This window comes from Anabrus simplex, chromosome 2, assembly GCF_040414725.1.
Source record: "Anabrus simplex isolate iqAnaSimp1 chromosome 2, ASM4041472v1, whole genome shotgun sequence".
NCBI classification, from domain to species: domain Eukaryota; kingdom Metazoa; phylum Arthropoda; class Insecta; order Orthoptera; family Tettigoniidae; genus Anabrus; species Anabrus simplex.
The window spans coordinates 17,734,015-17,756,654 of record NC_090266.1 but is presented as its reverse complement, the minus strand read 5'-3'; positions in this window follow the sequence as shown (position 1 = coordinate 17,756,654).

Here is a 22,640-nt window from a genome sequence, read left to right as displayed (position 1 = left end):
GGCGGAAGGTAAACGTTGGCAAATAACTTGATACAGGATGTAGGGCTGTACAAAAGATGCATCTGTGATTGTTTATGTCCATGTTATAATATTAATAACAGGTAGCAGGTAGCAGGCAGGGACCCTCTTCGGGGGCAGCCCTGCCTTTGTGAGTCCCAGAGCACACTCACCCGGTGTGTATCATCTAGTAAGAGTCCCAGCTCAGGGTTACGAGTGAAGACTTCAACGGCAGTGAAGGCTGAGATGAAGACCATTCGTACGGCGGAACTGGCGGAGGAGGCATCCTTGCTTTTTGGGATAGTAATTAAAGGCCTGTTTAAAACCAAGTTGCGTCTGAGTGGTATCCACCGGCTTCGTGGTCTGCGTCTGACACCTTGTGGGTGCGGCGGCAATACCAAGCTCCAGGAACTAACAACTCCTCGTTCTAAGCACCCAGCACTGCTGGATCTCCTATTACAAGCCAAACATGATTCGTGAGCGTAGTAACAACATAACCCCAGGTGGTACACAATCCACCCGTCGCATTGAGAGGCAACCAGGCTTTCGGATTCTGGGGAGCCTGGACAACCACGAAAACATGGGAGACAGTCGGAGCTCTCTGGTAAAATATCCCAAAAAACTCCCACGTTCATTGGTACATTCAATATCAACACTTTGATTTAACCAGGAAAATTACTAAATTTAGTCACAGAACTTATCGGCGAAATATTCTTATCCTTTCCCTGCAGGAAACTCGATTTACTGATGATGCCACCTTGGATTATGGAAATTACCGTATATTAAAAAGTAAAACAGACCAAAAGATTCTAAATAGGACCCCTTTATTTTGTATGAGCTTCGTAGTACATAAAAGTATACTGAACTCGATCCAAGAAGTTAATTCAATCAACAATCGCCTAATGACCATGAGGATTCCGTGTGCCAATAAAAATATACATTAATAAATGCACACGCCCCTAAAAATATAGACAACAAGAAGAACCCTCAAAACGTGGACAAATTTTGGAACAAACTTCAAAGGGTAATGTCAAAAATTCCAAAGAATATCGTCAAAATCTACTTGGGCGATTTCAATGCACAAATCGGCCGAGAAAAGGAACATAGGAAAACCGTCAGACTCTAACCGGCGCACAAATTTACCAACAAAAACGGTTCAAGACTCATTGAACTATGTCAACAGTGCAACCAAAAAATCATGTCCACATCCCTCAGGAAGCATCCCAAGAAACAAAAAACTTGGAGGTCCCCCATTGAATCCATTGGCGAATTTCAGATTGATCATGAAGCTATCTCATATACACTACAGAAAGAGGTACACGATGAACAAGTGAGAAGAGGAGCAAACATCGACTCTGATCACTATCTGACAAGAGTTAAAGTAAAATTTACTCCAAGAAAATACCAGCCCAAGAAAATCCAACAACAGAAATTTAACATAAAAATGATTCCTGTTACGGATCTAAAAGAAGCATGGGAAAATCAACCAGCGAAAATATGGGAAGAATTCACACCAAAATCATACAGAAGGCACACGAAATGGTAGCTTTAAAAAGGAATACAAAACACCCCTGGTGGAACTCAACATGCAACCAAGCCCTAGAGATAAGAAAATCAGCATTTCAGAAATACAACAGTAGGAAATCCCAGAAAAATCGACAAGAATTTTATGAGACCAGAAAACAAGTATCCAAAACCATCAGGCAATAATAAGAAAAGCACCTGAAAGAACAACTGGACTTAATTGAAGAAAACTTTAGAAACCATAATACAAAGGATCTCTACAAAACGTTCACAGAAAAATCAAAAAATCAAATCAAAATCTCTTTATTTGCAAATGAGGTGTCTACCTCGGTGGCAAATGGTACACTAAAATACATTATTGTCAAGCACTAAATTTTAAATTAACAAGAGACGAAGAAAATTTTCCTAGAATACAATATTATACAATTTATGCTAATAATTTGTTCTATTAAACACACACATCATCCTTAATAAATTTATATTGTTTACAAAATTCTACTTATAATATCTTACAAACATAGTCAACTCATGTACAGTATGTGAAATTACTTCTAATAATAATATACAACTGGTACAAGATTAAAATTAACATTGAATTTATTTACATATTTATATTTTACCCATTTTGGAACCTAAGTAGCATAACGACCTGCTGCGTCTTAGCCAGAGCCCATTTTGCCACCACTTTTCAGAGTTCCTGAAGGGCCTTCACAGCTACCGTAGCGGTCCCAGGGCCCTCGAAGTCCCCACTGTACTTCACCCCTACAGGCAGTCCCCTACTTGGGCTGTCCAAACTCCATAGACCAGGGGATGGAATTAATTTAATCACACATATTTTTTATTTAAAATATCCTGCACTGGTCGAATGCCCTCTAACATTTCATTTATTTTCTCTGTTGTTGTTTATTCTCTTCTTGAATATCTGTACATATTTTGGAAAAGGATCAAACGCTACCCCTGGTAAACTGTTCCATTCCTTCACGCCCTTCCCAATGAATGAAAATTTACCCCAATCGCTTCTGCTAAAATTCCTTCTAATTTTGTACTTGTGGTCAGTTCTACCAATATAATTATTTTCCAACTGAAGCCTCTCACAGATATCTCTCCATGCTTCTTCTCCTGTATAGGCTCTATATAATCCTATAAGTCTAGTTTTCTCCCTTCTCTCACTTAAAGTTTCCCAACCAAGTTCCTTTATCATTTCTGATGCACTACTCTTTCTCCTGAAATCCCCTGTTACAAACCTTGCTGCTTTCCTCTGCACACCATCTAGTTCTTTTATTAGGTATTCTTGGTGAGGATCCCAAACACTGTTTGCATATTCCAATAATGGACGAACCATACTTAAGTAACTTTTTTCTTTTAATTCTTTGTTGCATCCTTTAAGTAGCCTCATTATGACATGTAACGATCTGTTTGCTTTCCCAACAATTTCATCAACATGACCCTTCCAGTGCAAATTACTTTCAAATCTTACACCTAAGTATTTGCACTTGCCATCTTTAGGGATAACTACCTCATCCAAAGTATATTCAAATTCAGTTTTAAAGCTCCTGTTTGTAAATGTTGTAACAGTTGATTTGCCTCCATTAATCTTCATATTACTTCCTTCAACCCATTCTTGGATACTCTCAAGGTCCCTTTGTAATTCTGAGCAATCCTCAATGTTATTTATTTCCCTATAAACAATTATGTCATCTGCATACAATCTTATTTTCGATGTTATATTGTTCCCTAAATCATTTGCGTATATTAAGAAAAGTAACGGACCGATTATACTACCCTGTGCAATTCCCTTCCAAACTTTCTCTTCCTGTGATATATTATTTCCTACTTTTACTTTCTGAACCCTTGAATTTAGAAATGTTCTTATCCAACGTATAACCCTTACGTCCAATCCTATTCCCTCCAATTTCTTTAATAATATTCCATGTTCCACTCTATTGAAGGCTTTGGAAAGATCTATGGCTATGCAATCTAACTGGCCTCCTGAATCCAACTGATCTTATATGTCCTGCTGATATCCCACCAGTTGTGCCTCGCAAGAAAATTTCTTTCTAAATCCATACTGGCTCCTCATGAACCAATTTTTATCATCACATATCCCTCTGATGTACTTTGATATTAAACTCTCCAGTATTTTACAAACTATACTGGTCAGGCTGATTGGTCTGTAGTTCTCTGGTTTCCTTTTATCACCCTGTCCTTTATAAATTGGTATTATTATAGATTCCTTCCATTCCTTTGTTATTATACTATTATTTATGACATAGTCAAAGAGAAATTTTAAATAAGCACTATGTACCACCCCATTGTCTTTAATACCTCCCCAGTAATTTGATCACTTCCTGCTGCTTTTCCTTGCTGAAGCAGTTGGATTTCTCTGAAAATATCTTCGTTTGTGAATGAGAAGCTTCTTGTTTCCCTCTGTCTCTCTCCCTCTCCATCTTCTGTTTCGGTTTCCAACTCTTGACAATCATCTACTCAATCTCTAAATTCCCTACTAAATAGGTTTGCTTTCTCAGTATCTGTTAAATAGTGTTCACCCCCTTCTCCCACCATTGTAGGAATTTGGATTCCTTTTCCTTTTTGATTCCTGATATATGAATACAGCTTTTTCCATTTCCCTTTGTGGTCATTACCCTCTTGAAGAATGCCATTCATATAATTCTCTTTTGCTTCCTTTTTCACTCTATTCAGTTCCCTCATTAGCTGTTTTCTAGTTTCTCTATTCTCCCTACCCTCTTTGATTTTCCTGTTTACTATTCTACATTTTCTTTTTAATTTTCTTATTTCCCTTGTATAATAAACAGGGTCTGAGGTCATTTTACAATTCTTTACAGGTACAAATATCTTCTCTCCTTCCCAAATGATTCCTTTAAATTTAGCCCAAAGTGTATCCACATTACTCCCTTCACTTATCCAACAACTGAATTTAAGGTAAGTCCCAAATTCATCAACTTTAGTTTTTCTGTATAATTTCTTGTCTTGTGTGACCCTCTTATTAAGCCTTTTTGGTACCAGTCCTACATCCATTATTACAGCCTTATGGTCACCTATTCCTTCAATTACCTCAGTTTTATCAACAATTTCCCATGGTTTAAACAAGAATACATCTAGTAAGTTATTGAGACGAGTCGGTTCTTGTACTACTCGTGTAAATCCTCCCTCCCAAATTAACTTATTTGCCAGTTTCTGTTCATGGGCTTCACTTGCAGCTCCATTCCATTCAACTTCAGGCAAGTTTAGATCTCCCCCAATTATTACCATATCATTATTATTGTTTTTATGAGTATAATCTATTATTTTCTCAAATATTTCCATGTCTCTTTCCTCTCTTCCAGGCCTGTATGTTCCTATAATTCCCACCTCCTTCATATTATGACAAACTAATTTTATCCCTAATATTTCATCCCTTTCATCGGTAAACCATTCATGTGAACAATAAGTAAATCCGAGGATACGTTCCACAAAACTTATATTTCAGGAAACAAGACGGAAAATTGGCGCTTACTAATAAAGAAAACAGCCAAGAACTCTCACGGTACTTCTCAGAACTTCTTAACTGTCCTGAACCCACTGAAAGATTTCTTGAAGAAGCATCCAGCTTCACTCACGCAGAATCACCTCCACCAAACCAGGAAGAAATTCAGAGCCACATTAAACGACTAAAGAACAACAGAACCTCAGCAAGAGACGGGATTGTAGCAGAGTTCCTTATGAATCTTGGTCCAAATTCACTCAAAGAACTTACAGAAGTCATTCAGAAAATCTTGAAAAATGGAAATCTCCACGAAGAATGGAAATGTGCCTTGATTCACCCACTTCACAAAAAACTGATGTCAACAACTATAGCGGAATTTCCCTCCTTGAAGTCGGCTACAATTTTTTTCTGCATGCGTGTTGAAAAGAATACAAGAACAACTCGAGCATAAGATTGGTGAATATCAAGCTGGGTTCCGCCCTCACTGAACAGATCCTCAACCTCAAAACCGCTCTAAAATTCAGGGCCCTCAGAAACCTTCCAATCATCTGTACCTTGGTAGATTTCAAGAAGGCTTATGATTCAATTGATCGTCAATCTCTGTTCAGCACCCTGAAAGAACAGGGACTAGACTCCAAAACGCTAAACTTGACCAAACAGACCCTCACTGACACGAAGTTAAGATGGAAATTCATGGGAGAAATCTCAGAGGAATTCCTGATAAAAACTGGTGTCCGGCAGAGAGAAGGATTGAAAGCACGAAATAGCTGGAACCCAGTAAACATTGGGACACACACACAAAAATGCTTGAAATTCCATGCTTAGCCTTCGCAGATGACCTGGCCTTTTTGTCCAGCGATGAAGTAACAGCGATAAAGCAAGTTAAAATTATCCAAGAATGTGCCAGAAAAGTCGGACTTCATATCTCCTTACAGAATGAATTTTTCTGTTCAAAACTAGGCATCCATAGTCTCAATACAAAATACGGGCAAATCAACAGATTCCCTCACTTCAAATACCTGGGCGAAATCCTCGAAATCCAGACAAGGAAAAGTAGCCCAAAACAACCGTGTCCAAAAACTCAGAAGAGCATATGGGAAAACAAGAGAAATCTAAAACAAAAAGGTATGTCTCTCCACGTTAAGATTAAACATTACAATACTGTAATCAAACCTGAGGCTTTATATGCAGGGGAAGCTCTAACGCTTCCTAAAAAGGGCGAACTGGGAAATATCATAATAGAAGAGAGAAAAATCATGAGGAAAATTTTAGGACCAAGACACATGGAAGAAGGGTACCGCCTCAAAACCCGGAGATCCACAGTAAAATTATTTAATATTGCGTCAGACCTCAGGAAAAGAAGGCTAAATTTGATGGACATGTTAAGAGGCTTCCAGAAACCAGACAAACCAACCAAGTTCTTGAAAGAGTTGATAAACTGAAGAATTTCCCTTTGATACAATAAACAAAAGCGGACATGAAGAACGCACAAATTCAACCTGAAGACGTTTTAAGTCGAAATATATATAGAAAGAAAACTGACAAGTGGGAAGCTACTCTAGGGAATGAAGTACCGGTACCAAAAAAGAGCAGGTACCAAGTGGACGGAAGAAAGGAAGAGGCTCTTTAATCAACAGATGAAAGCATCCTGGATCCTCCGCAAACGAAATCATAAATAAAGCTTCGTGTGTTCCGAAAGGGACCATTCATGCATAATAATAATAATAATAATAATAATAATAATAATAATAATAATAATAATAATAATAATAATAATAATAATAATAATAATATTAACAATCATAATCCCGTGTGGGGATTTACCGGTTACCTCCATCGGGCGCGTCCCATTGGAATTGGGGAAGCTCGCTGGCTCTGCCGCCAGCAGAGTCAGAGGGTAGTAGGGAAATAAAATACCACCGTGAAAAAAACTGGTCCCTTGCCAGGGTTACGGCGAAGACTGGTAAATGACCAGAAGCCAGAAAACATCTTGAGGCAACCTCTAGGGCTAACAACCCTAGTTGTAAAAGGATGGGTACTCGTCCAAAGCAAAGTCAAGTCAAAAAGATGATGGCACAACATTTCAAGAAACATACCCCAGGGGGTAAATCTTCGGATAAATCCCTCGTCGTGAACGCCACGGCGCATGAGTCTCGTTCGGATTCTGGGGGAGACTCGACATCATGCAAGAGACGAGTCGGAGCGTCTCGGTGTACCCCGAAGGGTCAAAAACTCAGGCCCAAATCTAAAACCTTTCTAGCAACTTTCAACATAAATTCACTTACACAAACTGGCAAGCTGAAAACCCTCACCATAGCTCATCACGAAAATCAGATATCCATAATGGCCCTACAGGAAACAAGGTACCCAGATGAAGAGATTTTTGAATCCGAAGGCTACCGATTTTTCAAGAGCAAAGCACAAAGAGGAATCATCAATGGAGCTGTGATGGTTGGAAACGCGTTTGCTGTTAGAACCAAGATCCTTAAATCGGTTGCAAATTTCAAACCTGTGAATGACAGATTGTCTATACTCACAATTAAATGCGCGAACAAAACCTACGCCCTAGTTAACGCACGTGCTCCTACAAACGATAAGAACAAGTCTGATCCAGACGAAGTTGATAACTTCTAGAACCTACTACATGAAAAATTAAACAAAATCCCCAAACACCATGTCAAGTTTCTTTTGGGTGACTTCAATGCCCAACTAGGTCGTGAACAGAAGTACAAGAAAGTTATAGGAAATTACCCTGCTCACAAAAGAATCAATCCCAACAGCAAAAGACTGGTGTCCATTTGCGAAAATCACAACCTGCAGGTCATGTCGACCCACTTTCGCCATCTACCCAGAAAGCAAATGACTTGGCGTCCTCCCGTCCAAGCTTTCGGAGAGTTCCAAATTGATCATGTTGCAATCTCCAGGAGAAACAGCCCTGAGATTATGAATGTCAAGGTAAAGAAAGGCATTCCCGCAAACACAAGGAAGACAACTAAACAGATCACACGCTTCGACAATGATAAACTTCGGCAAAGGGTCGAGGTGTTCCAGGAGAAGGGTAGACCAAATGACTGTGACTTTAACAAGGCCAAAAAGTCTCCTTGTTGAGGCCGCCAAAGACGTTGCAGAAATCAAGAGAAGCAAAAAGCATGCCTGGTGGAATAGTACCTGCGAATCAGTCCTCCAAGAAAGACTCAATGCGTGGAAACAGTACTACTTTACGAAATCAGAAAATGATTGGGAAACCTACAAAAAACTAAACCGCAAAGCGCCATTGAGACCAAGGAACCCTTACTCAGGTACCCAGATTCCACACCACCCGACAGAGATGAAATCAAGCGCCACATTGCCCGTCTCAAAAATAACAAAGTGCCGGGGGGAAGACTCAGTAGTAGCAGAACTATGGAAATATGCCCCAGAGGAATCACGTGATATCTTGCAAAAGCAAATAGAAGAAATTTGGAACAAGGAGACCCTACCCGAAGATTGGAAAATAGCTTTGATCCATCCATTACACAAAAAAAGGCAGCATGAAGAACATCAACAACTACAGAGGAATATCTTTGCTACCCGTGACTTACAAAATTCTATCACTTGCCATCCTGGAGCGTTTGGAAGCACAAGTCGAACATCAAATAGGTGAATACCAAGGAGGGTTCAGAAAAGGTCGCTCAACAGCTGAACAGATCCAAAATTTCAAAACGATCATCAGATATTGTACACTAAGGTCCAAGCAGTATGTGTCTGTCTTTGTGGACTTTAAGAAAGCGTACGACTCCATTGACCGGGAAGTCCTGCTAACCATCTTAAATGAATTTGGAGTTGACTTGAAACTGCTGGCATTAATTAGAGTCACCCTGACCGATACAAAATCCAAGGTGAAGTTCCACGTATGTCTCTCGCATTCCTTTGACATCAAAACAGGAGTCCGACGAGGTGATGGGCTATCCCTGATACTCTTCAACTGTGTTCTTGAAAAGATCATCAGAACCTGGCGGGTGAGATTACAGGAAACCAACTACAGTCCATTGAGAATAGGAACCAAATCCAAGGGGATCGCAACAGACTGCTTAGCATTTGCCGATGATATTGCTGTTCTCTCAAACGACATAGAAACCGCTAGAGCTCAAGTTGAAATTTTAAAGGATATTGCAGAACGAACTGGTTTGCAGATATCGTTTGAGAAAACAGAAGTAATGACTAACATCAAAGAGGCTCCACCAAAACTCTACACAAAATACGGGGACATCACCCGAGTAGACAAATTCAAATACCTGGGTGAGATCATCATGAAAAATAGACTGGACAAAGAAGCACTTCAGGAGCGAGTACGCAAACTGGAAATAGCCTACCAAACATCCCGCACAATCTACAACAAAAAATCCTTTTCCCAAAACACCAAGATACGTCACTATGAAATAGTTCTGAAGCCAGTAGTTCTATATGCAGCCGAAATCCTGTCTCTAAATGCCAACAAAGGACTCCTTGAAGAACTGGAGAAAAGAGAACGCAAAATTGTGAGAGGGATCTTGGGATCAAAGTACAGAAATGGAATCCATCAAAAGAGATCCAACAAGGACGTCTACAGCAAAATAGAGAAAATTACCGATACAATCAGAAAAGGACGGGCACGATTTTACGGTCATCTGAAAAGAATGGACGGAAGAAATTTAACTAAAGAAATATTTCACTTTTTTATTCAAACCCCAAAACCACAATTCCTTGGTTTAGAAATACCAAAAGACCTGCAAATGCTACATATCTCAGCTGAAGACGCCCTTAACAGAGATCTATTCGGCAAGAAAATATTGACGAACGGGCTAAATCGAGACCAGCAACCGAAGAGAAGACACGGTGCCCCTTGGACAGAGGAGCGTAAGCAGGCCCACTCACAAAGAATGAGGGAAATTTGGGCTATAAAGAAGGCCACTTCAGTGTCAAATGCAACAAGACTTAACGTGGTCCTCGATGGCCTCAGCGAATTATATAATAATAATAATAATAATAATAATAATAATAATAATAATAATAATAATAATAATAATAATAATAATAATAATAATAATAATAATAAATTGCACCAGGAGGTACATCCCAACCCCACGCATTTAAATCTTGAGCCAAAAAGATCTCCACTACTGGAGAAACCGTGAAATTGAAACTGGACCTACTTATAAATTTACTGAGAAGATATCACTACTGTAATTTGACGTAATTTTGTTATTGTGAAGTTTCCAGTACTGTGTGAATTTCTACTTGCTTTGTTTACCTTTCATTAAGAAGTTTGGATATTCTTCCATAGATGTCACTGCTGAGTGACCCTTTTGAAGTTAACCAATAAAATCCTGTGGGTGTGTCTTGATTATTCGTGAAATGTCTCGAACTTTCCCCGAGGGTTTATAAACTGAGGATTTTCACGTCTCTTGGCCAATTGATCGTCATCTGAACTAGTGTGTGTGTCAAGCAGGAGGCGGGAGGCGCCTCTTTCATCAGGCAACAGTACAGCGACAAGGTAATGGCCAATTAACATAATTATTTCTTGCTAGCTCTGAAGTTTAACGCGAGGGAGAGGTCCGAAACTTTAACTATGTAACCTACTTTTCTGAAAATGTAACTTCTGCCGGCTTATGTAATAACTTCAAAAAATCTTTAACTGTAAATCGGGGATAGAGAGTGATGTACTCTCTCGAGCTCCCCTTCATATTGGTTTGAGGTGACTATGTTTTGTAACTGTCTTTTTCCTTTCCGTAAAGTCTTAATTTATTCTTATACGAATCACCTCCATAGTTTGGGAATAGCCCCTGTTTCATCGGCCTAGTGCCCTTTAGGTTTTAAGAATTCATATCTCGGAGTGCAAGAATTCGCCTCCTTTCCTTTTGTGTTTGGGCCATTTATCTGACTGCTATTTCTTTTTACACGAAGGCCCTATAGATTGGGTACCAGATACCCCTGTTTCAGTTTGTAAGCTGGGTCATGGAAGGCCGATAGATGTAAGATATTTTTGGTGTTGCCTTGAGTAGGCTTGAAAACTGAGAGCCTGTTAGCTCTTTTTCAAAGTAAGATTACTGAATGCCTTTTGAAGGCTGGATATTGTATGTTGGGAGCAAGCGCTCCAAGTCTTGAGGGATTTCTGCCCTTGTGTAAATTTGAGCTAGGAGCTCAGGGTCTGTAAAGTGAGGGCTTGAAGCCCAAGATCTGTTTATACCACCAATCTTGTCTTTCCTAGGCTTGTTTATTGCTACTGGTACCTGTTACATTGTTATTTGTTGATTTTTGAAAATCTAAAGAAATATAACCTTTGTTAAAGTTTTAAATCAATTCGCGACATTGTAGTTAGACCCATTCACCCCGGCACCTTCTTTCACCTCTGCTGGTCCACGGGTAACTCCGTAACAAGTGGTAGCAGAGCGTGGTTGAATTGGTCTCTATTAAGCCCTTGATGACGGCTGAACATAGGATTCGATTTGTACTCTAACAATTTTCACAGTCGCTGGAATTTTCTTTTCCTATTTTCCAAATTTGTAGACTTCTGTCGTCATGTACGGCCCTCGCGAAGACCTCCATCCCAACTACTTGCGCAAGGAGGAATTGATTTACGAATTATCTATTAGAAATGTTCAATCTGGAGGTACGGTTGCGGCAGATACATCCAAACTGAAAGAGTCATTAGAATTACCAATTTTTATCCCAACATTGGGAGAGAACTAAATTGATGAGGCTCTATCCACTATCACGGACAACACCACTGAGCTAGCATCCGTAGTTAGTTTTTTGAAGTGAGTGATCCTTCTGCTAATCAATTTAAAAGAGTACAAGGTAGATTGTTTCACTTTTACAATAGAGTAAGGGACGTATTGTCTCTTAAACTAAAAGACGACCATGCTAAGGAGGCTAGTAACCTTGTTGAACATCTCTCTGAAATGTCAAATAAAGTTCTTCAATTGTTTACTGGGGCAGCTACCCCCAAATCCGACCAAGCCATTGTGGTAAACATCGTAGGTGAGGAAGACTCGTCCAAGAATTTAGAAAGCAGGAAATCGGTTGCTACCCAACAAACGTCTGCCCCATTGGAAACCCTGTCTGATCGTCGTACATCCATTCTTTTTAAATAATGTTGTCTCTGAAATTTCTTCACGCCCTAGGCCGTTACCTACTATGTCAGCTGGGTTTAGTAGTCTGCCTCACCCTTTGGCTATGTTGCTTAGGGGAAATTATAAGTTTTCTATTAATTCTACTAATGATGTAATTTCATTTTTAAGATTCTTAGTCGAGTCTCAAGATCACGCCCTAGATTTTTCTCTCTCTCCTTCTCAAATTTTTCAGATTATTTACCCTTACTCCATTGGTGTCCTCTCGGACAAGATAGTCAGAGCAATAGCTGAACAATCGTCTCTAGAAGACTTCCACTCCAGTCTGCTAGCTAATTTCATCCCGGCTCGAGCCACGTCTTACCTAATTCAAAGGTATTATTACAGAGTACAGCGACTGGGTGAAAATCTCGCCGACTTCATCCAAGATACTAAGATCAAATTGTGCAGACGATTGTTGAAGGGATTTCCCCGTCCTACAGGTCATACTTGTGTTTTGCGTCGCGCCCTCAAACCTTTGCTGAATTACAGGCTATGGCTGTCTCATCCGAAGGAGTTAGGTATGCCGATACCTTAAGAGTCGCTAAGGAGCCCGCTCCGTCTTTGAGTAATTTTCGGCCTCAACCTCGCCGAACCTTCACCACCCGCAAATGTTATGCTTGTGAATCGGCAGATCATCTCCGTAACAAGTGCCCAGTAATCAAATCGAGTGGGACAAAGAATGGAGCAGGTTCATCAGAAGGATGTTTCAAGTGTGGCTCCTTTAATCACATCACCAAGAAATGCCTTAACGCCAATAGCACCCCTTCCTCTTCAACTTCTGGTGCAACCTCCACCAACTCGAATAATCGAAAGTGACTAGTGGCATCGGCTGAGTCAGCAAATTCATCTTTCCAAGGTTCAGCCCCGGTTAAAACCTCCGAAAGCTCGGAACAGGGTAGACGTTCTTCTAACCCCGCAGTTGAATGCCCCAAAGATTGCCTTACGATTGCGGCGGAAACCCCCGCACTTGTACCTTTTCTGAAAGTGGAATTGAATAATGAACCCGTTACCGCTCTATTAGACTCAGGGAATGTTTGTTCCAATATTTCGGTTGAATGGTATTCTAAATTAAAGTCTGTCTGTAAATTTTCTGACTATCGTTCATCTTTGGTTCAATGCATTTCGGCCAATTACTCTCTTTTAGAAATTTTAGGTTTCATCTTTGCCAAAATTCGGATTTCTAAATTTACTTGGAAAGTTAAATTGTTTGTGGCTAAGAACTGGTCTTGCCCGGTAATATTGGGAGCCGATTTCATGTTTTCTACTGGTCTAGTCCTCGACATTCAGAGCAAGTCGTGCACTTTCAAATTTGCCAAATATTGTAAAATTCCCTTCCTTAAATGTAAAATGTAATTCTGCATCATGTTCATCTGTTTCGCCTACCCAGGACGAGATGTTGTTAGACCTTAGCCATCTACCTGAGGAACAGGCTGATCGTATTCGGAAGTTGTATCAGTCGTTTCCGGATGTATTTTCCGATACTCGTGGTGTTACTGACCTTACTTAATACAAGAGTGAGGTTACGGATTCGATCCCAGTTAGATTTCCTCCTTATCGGTTATCTCCTCCTAAAATGTAGGCTCTAAAGGATGGTATTATTCGACCCTCTAAGTCAGCGTATTCATCGCCTATTTTCCTGGTTCCGAAACCTCAAGGTAGTTTTAGGGCTGTGATTGACAATAGGGCTTTAAATAGGAAGGTGGTGTTACAATCTGTGCCATTCCCGACCTTCACTCTTATTTTTCATGGTTTCGGAAAGCGAAGTTCTTCACCATCTTACACCTTAATCAGGCGTACAATCAGATCCCTCTAGCAGAAGAATCCAAACATCTAACAGCTTTTGCCACGGATTGGAACTTGTATGAGTACAACCGCGTGCCTTTCGGGCTCCCCACGGGGGCAGCTGTGCTCACCAGACTGTTAGATAGGGTCTTCCCTGACATCAAGTTTGAATACTTATACCATTATCTCGATGCTGTCGTCGTATTTTCTGAGACCTTTGAAGAACACCTTGATCATCTAAAAGAGGTCCTTAATCGCCTTCGTAAGGTAGGGTTAACTGTGAAGTTATCTAAGGTAGCGTTTGCTAAGCCGTCCCTGTCATTCCTAGGGCATATTGTGTCGCCCGATGGTGTTTCGATCGATCATTCTGGAACCCAGGCCATCCATGATTTCAAACCTCCTAAGGACATCAAAGGTATTGCCAGGTTCATTGGCATGGTGAATTTCTTCAGGAAATTTATTCCCAACTTCGCTAACAGAGCGGCGCCGTTGAATTTACTCCGTAGGAAAGGTGTCAAATTTGAGTGGAGGCCGTCTCAACAAGCCGCTCTTGAAGACCTGAAATTAGCTCTTTGCAACTCCCCCGTCCTTTCTATGCCTGATTTCTCGAAGAAATTCATTGTTCAGACCGACGTCTCGTCGTCGGCGGTGGCTGCTGTGCTTCTTCAAGAAACTGAACTCGGAAGGCGACCCATCGCCTATGCGTCTAGGACATTATCGGCTCAAGAAGCCAAGTATTCCATCTATGAACTTGAGGGTTTTGCAGTCTTATTTGCATTAGAGAAGTTCCACCTCTATCTGGAACATGTTAAGTTTGACCTGGAAACATATAATCAAGCCTTAAGTTGGGTCTTGGCTAGGCTGCGTCTTACTGGTCGTATAGCCAGATGGGCCATCAGGATTTCGGCCTTCTAATTTGATGTTAGGCATATCAGAAGATCCGAAAATGTTGTGGCGGACGGACTAAGCCGAATGTTTGCTAATGATGTGGAGACCTCCGAATTGGAAGATAGTTCTTCTCTTCCCGAGCCCATACATCCTGGTGTAAATGCCATTCTAACTGATGCCCCCATGTTGTTTAGAGATATTGAAAAATATCAATGTGAAGATGCTGTGCTGGCCCCTATAATGGAAACCCATTCTTCTGGGGAACATGTCGTCCTTTATGTGTTGAGGAATGGGGTTTTATGTTGCCCGTCGAGGCACGATCAAAAGATGAAAGTTGTGGTTACAGCTGTTCTTGTACCTATGATCTTCAAGTACGACCATGAGACCCCATTAGGGAGGCATTTTGGCATCTTCAAAACTTGAGAAAAGATCCGGAGAAGTTTATCTGGAAAGTTATGGACGTTGAAATTCTAGAATTGGTAAAAGCTTGTAAATCTTGTTTGCTTAGTAAACCTTGTCCATTAAGCTAACTATATAATCTTCTCATCAAGCGTCGCGCCCCATGGAACGCCTCTATATCGACTACGTCGGACCCTTCCCCCAATCAAAGGGGAATGCCAACAAATTCATTATCTTGTGTGTAGATGGTTGCACTAGGTTTTCCTGGTTATTTCCGACTAAGCTGGCTACCGCTCAGTCCACCATTTTTTGTTTAAATTCCATCTTTGCTTCTTTTGGTACGTGTCAATATTTAGTTTCTGATAATGCTAAAGCCTTTACCTCCAACCTCTTCCGCAAATTCTGTTTTGATGTGTCCATCTATCATGTAACTACTTCGGCGTATTATCCTCAACCATATCTGGCTGAGCGGGTCAATCGTAATCTGAGATCGGCGCTCATCGCATTTCATCATGAAGATTATTCCAGGTGGGATACGTCCCTGCATTGGTTGGCCTTTGCTTTGAATTCGGCAGTTCACGAGTCTCATAAGTTCACTCCTGCTTCTCTGATGTTTAAATCTGTGCCTAGCACGCCGCTCTCTAAGCTTTGGTCACTTAATGATATTCTGCCAGAGACAATAGATCCCGATAATATTAGAGATATATGTATGAAAGCTAAGGCCAATCTTAAAGCTTCTCATGAAAAGGTTAGGGAAAGATATGATCGTGGACGGAGGCCCACCAATTTAAAAGTAGGAGACCAAGTCATGGTTAGAAACTTTGTTCCCGCAGGCAAGCTTGCCTCCAGATTTCATAGGCCGTGCACCATCTTGGACTTCCTGACTCCCGTTACATTATTAGTGAGCGCAATCCAGCCACCGAGAGGATCTTTAGAGTGCATCTCTCACAAGTAAATACTGTTTAATGGCAGTACTTTGTTGCCACAAAAATTAAGCAGGGGCTTTGAAGGTTATATTCCTTTTATTTAAGGACTTCTGCCCTATGGTTTCATTTCCTTATGTGCATGATTTGGATGTACGATCTTTCCCTCTGGTTTTTCTGCTGTCCATTCCTGAGTTGCCATTACCAAGCCCCCACCTCCTGCATATCCACACCATTGGCAAAGCCTTCCACGCCGCACGCCCCTCATCATCACCAATAAAGATCGTACCCTTTATTCTCAAGTCACCTACAACACTTTTCTGTCGCCGAGATCTCACTGTTTCAGTGTCCCCGCAGCCGTTCGTCGCCGTACCACCACTGAGGTGGGGTACGGGCCCACTCCACTCCCGTGATGTCTACTTGTGTACGGCGCGCCGGAGTCCATCTAACGGCAAAGGTTGAAGTGTGGCGCCCCCACCCCAAGTCATCTGGGGACTGAATATATACTTCTAACCTGCGGCGTCCTTCACCACGACTACACCTCTCATAGTAGACGGAGAGGTGTACCTGAGGGTAGTTGAGGGGTCCGGGCGACCTCAACTGGATATCGGCAGTGGCGGCAGTACTAGCCGTCAAAATTATCAACATGTATTTCACATTCTACGGCAACAAAGACACTCCAAAAGCTGTAGTTTAATAAGTTCCTACGCATCAACAAAAAAAACTTAGAATATTTTCTTCAAGTGATATATAATTTGTTTTCAAAATTTTTCTGTATCACCCCTTGGAAGGACATTTGGGGGCGGGGGAGTTCTGTACCGGGAGGTACACCCCAACGCCGCGCATTTAAATCTTGAGCCAAAAAGAACTCTTCTACTGGAGAAACCGTGAAATTGAAACTGGACCTACTTATAAATTTACTCAGAAGATGTCACTACTGTAATTTGACGTAATTTTGTAATTGTGAAGTTTCCAGTACTGTGTGAATTTCTACTTGCTTTGTTTACCTTTCATCAAGAAGTTTGGACATTCTTCCATAGATGTTACTGCTGAAAAACTATGATCATGCACCCTGGTCGGAAGTGAAAGAACCTTTGATTTGAAGAAGTTTTGTATTCATAAGTTTTTGTTTACTAAATTATGTTCATTCATTTTTGGGTTGGCAATATTTATATTTTCTTTCCGCCAGTTTTGAATTTAGCCAATCACGAATTTCTGTAATTAATTTTTCGCCTATCACAGGCTTCTTCCTCGATTCTGAGTGTCCCTTTTGAAGTTAACCAATAAAATCCTGTGGGTGTGTCTTGATTATTCGTGAAAGGTCTCGAACTTTCCAAGAGGGTTTATAAACTGCGGATTTTCACGTCTCTTGGCCAACTGATCGTCATCTGAACTAGTGTGTGTGTGTCAAGCAGGAGGCGGGAGGAGCCCCTTTCATCAGGCGGAGTGCAGTGACAAGGCAATGGCCAATTAACATAATTATTTCTTGCTAGCTCTGCAGTTTAACCCGAGGGAGAGGTCCGAAAATTTAACTATGTAACCTACTTTTCTGAAAATGTAACTTCTGCCGGCTTATGTAATAACTTCATAAAATCTTTAACTGTGAATCGGGGATAGAGAGTGATGTACTCTCTCTAGCTCCCATTCATATTGGTTTGAGGTGACTATGTTTTGTAACTGTTTTTTTTCCTTTCCGCAAAGTCTTCATTTATTCTTATACGAGTCACCTCCATAGTTTGGGAATAGCCCCTGTTTCATCGGCCTAGTGCCCTTTAGGTTTTAAGAATTCATATCTAGGAGTGCAAGCATTCGCCTCCTTTCCTTTTGTGTTTGGGCCATTTATCTGACTGCTATTTCTTTTTACACGAAGGCCCTATAGATTGGGTACCAGATACCCCTGTTTCAGTTTGTAAGCTGGGTCATGGAAGGCCGATAGATGTAAGATATTTTTGGTGTTGCCTTGAGTAGGCTTGAAAACTGAGAGCCTGTTAGCTCTTTTTCAAAGTAAGATTACTGAATGCCTTTTGAAGGCTGGATATTGTATGTTGGGAGCAAGCGCTCCAAGTCTTGAGGGATTTCTGCCCTTGTGTAAATTTGAGCTAGGAGCTCAGGGTCTGTAAAGTGAGGGCTTGAAGCCCAAGATCTGTTTATACCACCAATCTTGTCTTTCCTAGGCTTGTTTATTGCTACTGGTACCTGTTACATTGTTATTTGTTGATTTTTGAAAATCTAAAGAAATATAACCTTTGTTAAAGTTTTAAATCAATTCGCGACATTGTAGTTAGACCCATTCACCCCGGCACCTTCTTTCACCTCTGCTGGTCCACGGGTAACTCCGTAATAATAATAATAATAATAATAATAATAATAATAATAATAATAATAATAATAATAATAATAATAATAATAATAATAATAACATACATACATACATTATCATTATAGACTGTTATGCCTTTCAGCATTCAGTCTGCAAGCTTCTGAGAATTTACTAAACGTCGCCACAATCCTCGATTTGAAACTAGTGTTGGGGCCTCATTTAGTTCTATACCTCTTATCTTTAAATCGTTAGAAACCGAGTCTAACCATCGTCGTCTTGGTCTCCCTCCACTTCTCTTACCCTCCATAACAGAGTCCTTTATTCTCCCAGGTAACCTATCCTCCTCCATTCGTCTCACATGACCCCCCCCACCGAAGCCGGTTTATGCGTACAGCTTCATCCATCGAGTTCATTCCTAAATTCGCCTTTATCTCCTCATTTCGAGTACCCTCATGTCATTGTTCCCACCTGTTTGTACCAGCAATCATTCTTGCTACTTTCATGTCTGTTACTTCTAACTTATGAATAAGATATCCTGAGTCCACCCAGCTTTCGCTCCCGTAAAGCAAAGTTGATCTGAAAACAGACCGATGTAAAGATAGTTTCACCTGGGAGCTAACTTCCTTCTTACAGAATACTGCTGATCGCAACTGCGAGCTCACTGCATTAGCTTTACTACGCCTTGATTCAAACTCACTTACTATATTACCATCCTGGGAGAACACACAACCTAAATACTTGAAATTATCGACCTGTTCTAGCTTTGTATCACCAATCCGACATTCAATTCTGTTGAATTTCTTACCTACTGAAATCAATTTAGTCTTCGAGAGGCTAATTTTCATACCATACTCATTGCAACTATTTTCAAGTTCCAAGATATTAGACTGCAGGCTTTCGGGACAGTCTGCCATTATGACCAAGTCGTCAGCATAGGCCAAACTGCTTACTACATTTACACCTAACTGAATCCCTCCCTGCCATTTTATACCTTTCAGCAGATGATCCATGTAAACTATGAACAGCAAAGGTGAAAGATTATAGCCTTGTCTAACTCCTGTAAGTACCCTGAACCAAGAACTCATTCTACCATCAATTCTCACTGAAGCCCAATTGTCAACATAAATGCCTTTGATTGATTTTAATAATCTACCTTTAATTCCATAGTCCCCCAGTATGGCGAATATCTTTTCCCTCGGTACCCTGTCATATGCTTTCTCTAGATCTACGAAACATGAACACAACTGCCTATTCCTCTCGCAGCATTTTTCAATTACCTGGCGCATACGGAAAATATGATCCTGACAGCCTCTCTGTGGTCTGAAACCACACTGGTTTTCATCCAACTTCCTCTCAACGACTGATCGCACCCTCCCTTCCAAGATGCCAGTGAATACTTTGCCTGGTATACTAATAAATGAGATACCTCGATAGTTGTTGCAATCCTTCCTGTTTTCTTGCTTATAGATAGGTGCAATTACTGCTTTTGTCCAATCTGAAGGTACCTTACCAACACTCCACGCTAATTTTACTACTCTATGAAGCCATTTCATCCCTGCCTTCCCACTATACTTCACCATTTCAGGCCTAATTTCATCTATTCCTGCTGCCTTATGACAATGGAGTTTATTTACTATCCTTTCCACGTCCTCAAGCATAATTTCACCAACATCATTTTCCTCCTCCCCATGAGCTTGGCTGTTTGCAACACCACCATGATGATTTCCTTTTACATTGAGAAGATGTTCAAAATAATCCCTCCACCTCTCCAGTGATTCCCTGGGGTCTATTATGAGTTCACCTGAATTACTCAAAACACTGTTCATTTCCTTTTTCCCACCCTTCCTAAGATTTTTTATTACTGTCCAGAAAGGTTTCCCTGCTGCTTGACCTAGCCCTTCCGGGTTATTACCAAAATCTTCCCATGACTTCTTTTTGGATTCAACAACTATTTGTTTCGCTCTGTTTCTTTCATCTACGTACCAATCCCTGTCTGCCTCGGCCCTTGTTTGGAGCCATTTCTGATAAGCCTTCTTTTTACGTTTACAGGCTGCTCTCACTTCATCATTCCACCAAGATGTTCGCCTTTTCCCATCTTTACACCCAGTTGTTCCTAGGCATTCCCTTGCTGTTTCTACTACAGCATCCCTGTATGGCACCCATTCACTTTCTATATCCTGAACCTGCGTACTGTCTACTGTTCGAAACTTCTCACTAATCATATCCATGTACTTCTGTCTAATTTCCTCGTCCTGGAGATGTTCTACCCTTCTTTTGCAGACAGATTTCACTTTCTCCACCCTAGGCCTAGAAATACTTAGTTCACTACAGATCAGACAGTGGTCTGTATCATCGAAAAATCCCCGAAAAACTCTTACATTCCTAACAGATTTCCTGAATTCAAAGTCTGTTAAGATATAGTCTATTATGGATCTGGTACCCCTAGCCTCCCATTTGTAGCGGTGAATAGCCTTATGCTTGAAGAATGTATTCGTAACAGCTAAACCCATACTAGCACAGAAGTCCAGCAAACGCTTCCCATTCCCATTAGCTTCCATATCTTCCCCACATTTACCAATCACCCTTTCGTATCCTTCAGTTCTATTCCCAACTCTCGCATTGAAATCGCCCATTAGCACTATTCTATCCTTGCTGTTTTCCCTGACCACGATGTCACTCAATGCTTCATAAAACTTGTCCACTTCATCCTCATAATAATAATAATAATAATAATAATAATAATAATAATAATAATAATAATAATAATAATAATAATAATAATAATAATAATAATAATAATAATAATAATAATAATCATAATAATTTATTGTGGCTATTTCTTTCTTTGCGCAGTCCCTTGAAAGGCACACCCTCCGATGAGAGTGGGCGGCATCTCTTATGTGTAAACTGCATGTTATCGTGGTAAAGGATAATGTTATGTGTGGTGTGCGATTTGTAGGGTTGATGGTGTCAGCACCAACACCCAGCCATAGAACCATTAAAAAAAAATTAATAATGGATAAAATCCACTGCCCGGTCGTAAATCAAACCCGCGAACCACTGAACTGATGGCCAATACACGGATTATTCGTCCATCGAATCAGACATAATAATAATAATAATAATAATAATAATAATAATAATATTTTCAGAGATGAAGAGGTGATGGTATTTGATCGGATTTATCTACAATACTGTTGTTTATCATGATGTTAATGCTATCGTATTGCTTTCTTTCTTAATCTGTTTTACCCTCTACAGTTTTTTCTCTTTCGCTCAGAGAGAGATTAGAACTCTACCGCCACATGGACATTGTCCTAGACCGTGAGACATTACGACGGGGAATACAACTATAGAGAATTATCAGTACCTTGCTCCCAGGTAGTCCACGCCTGCTATGCTGAACAGGGTCTATGTAGGGGGTGTGCCGTATCAGAGCCATGAAGTAGTGATCCAGGCACATATATTCAAAATTTTATTTAACATGTTCTGTATTTGGCGTGCGCGGATCCGAGAGGTTAATGCGTGAGCACTGAACCCATGGACATTTCCACCCAAGGAGCGAGTGCGACAGAGATAACTGTGCGACGGAAACAGAAGAGGGAAGGTCTCGTTCGCGTACCACGTGATAATACCGTGAGGGCGAAAATCGCCGAGAGCCTACATTTCGCAAATAAATTTTATGTGGAGAGGCATCCTAACGGGTCGAAAAAATGGGATGAGACTAAATTTGCACCTCGATTTACACTATAATCAGGATAACAAATGACACCTCGTGCCTCTTCGGAATTATGAAGAAAGTTTGAATGGAAGGTGCATGCTAAATATCCCGAGGAATTTAAATTACGCAGTTGTGACTCTATCATATAAAGAAAGCGTCCGTACGCGATACACAGAACACATGGCCTGTCATTGGGATTCCCATAATTCCTTCAAAGGCAGGGATGATGCTTGGATAATTGCAAGTAAGTTTACGATCGGATTCATTTCCGTACACAATCAAGATCCATGGAATTATTTTATCGTTCTGCGATGCGATTTTATTTGACGTAATTAAATATCACACGAGAACACGTTCACTTCCTTGTCTAAATTACTTTATTTACACGGTAAGCCACAACACACAATTATACACACTAGCAACTCTTAATAGCGGAGTACCCTGAAGTCGTACTGACTTGCGCACTATAACA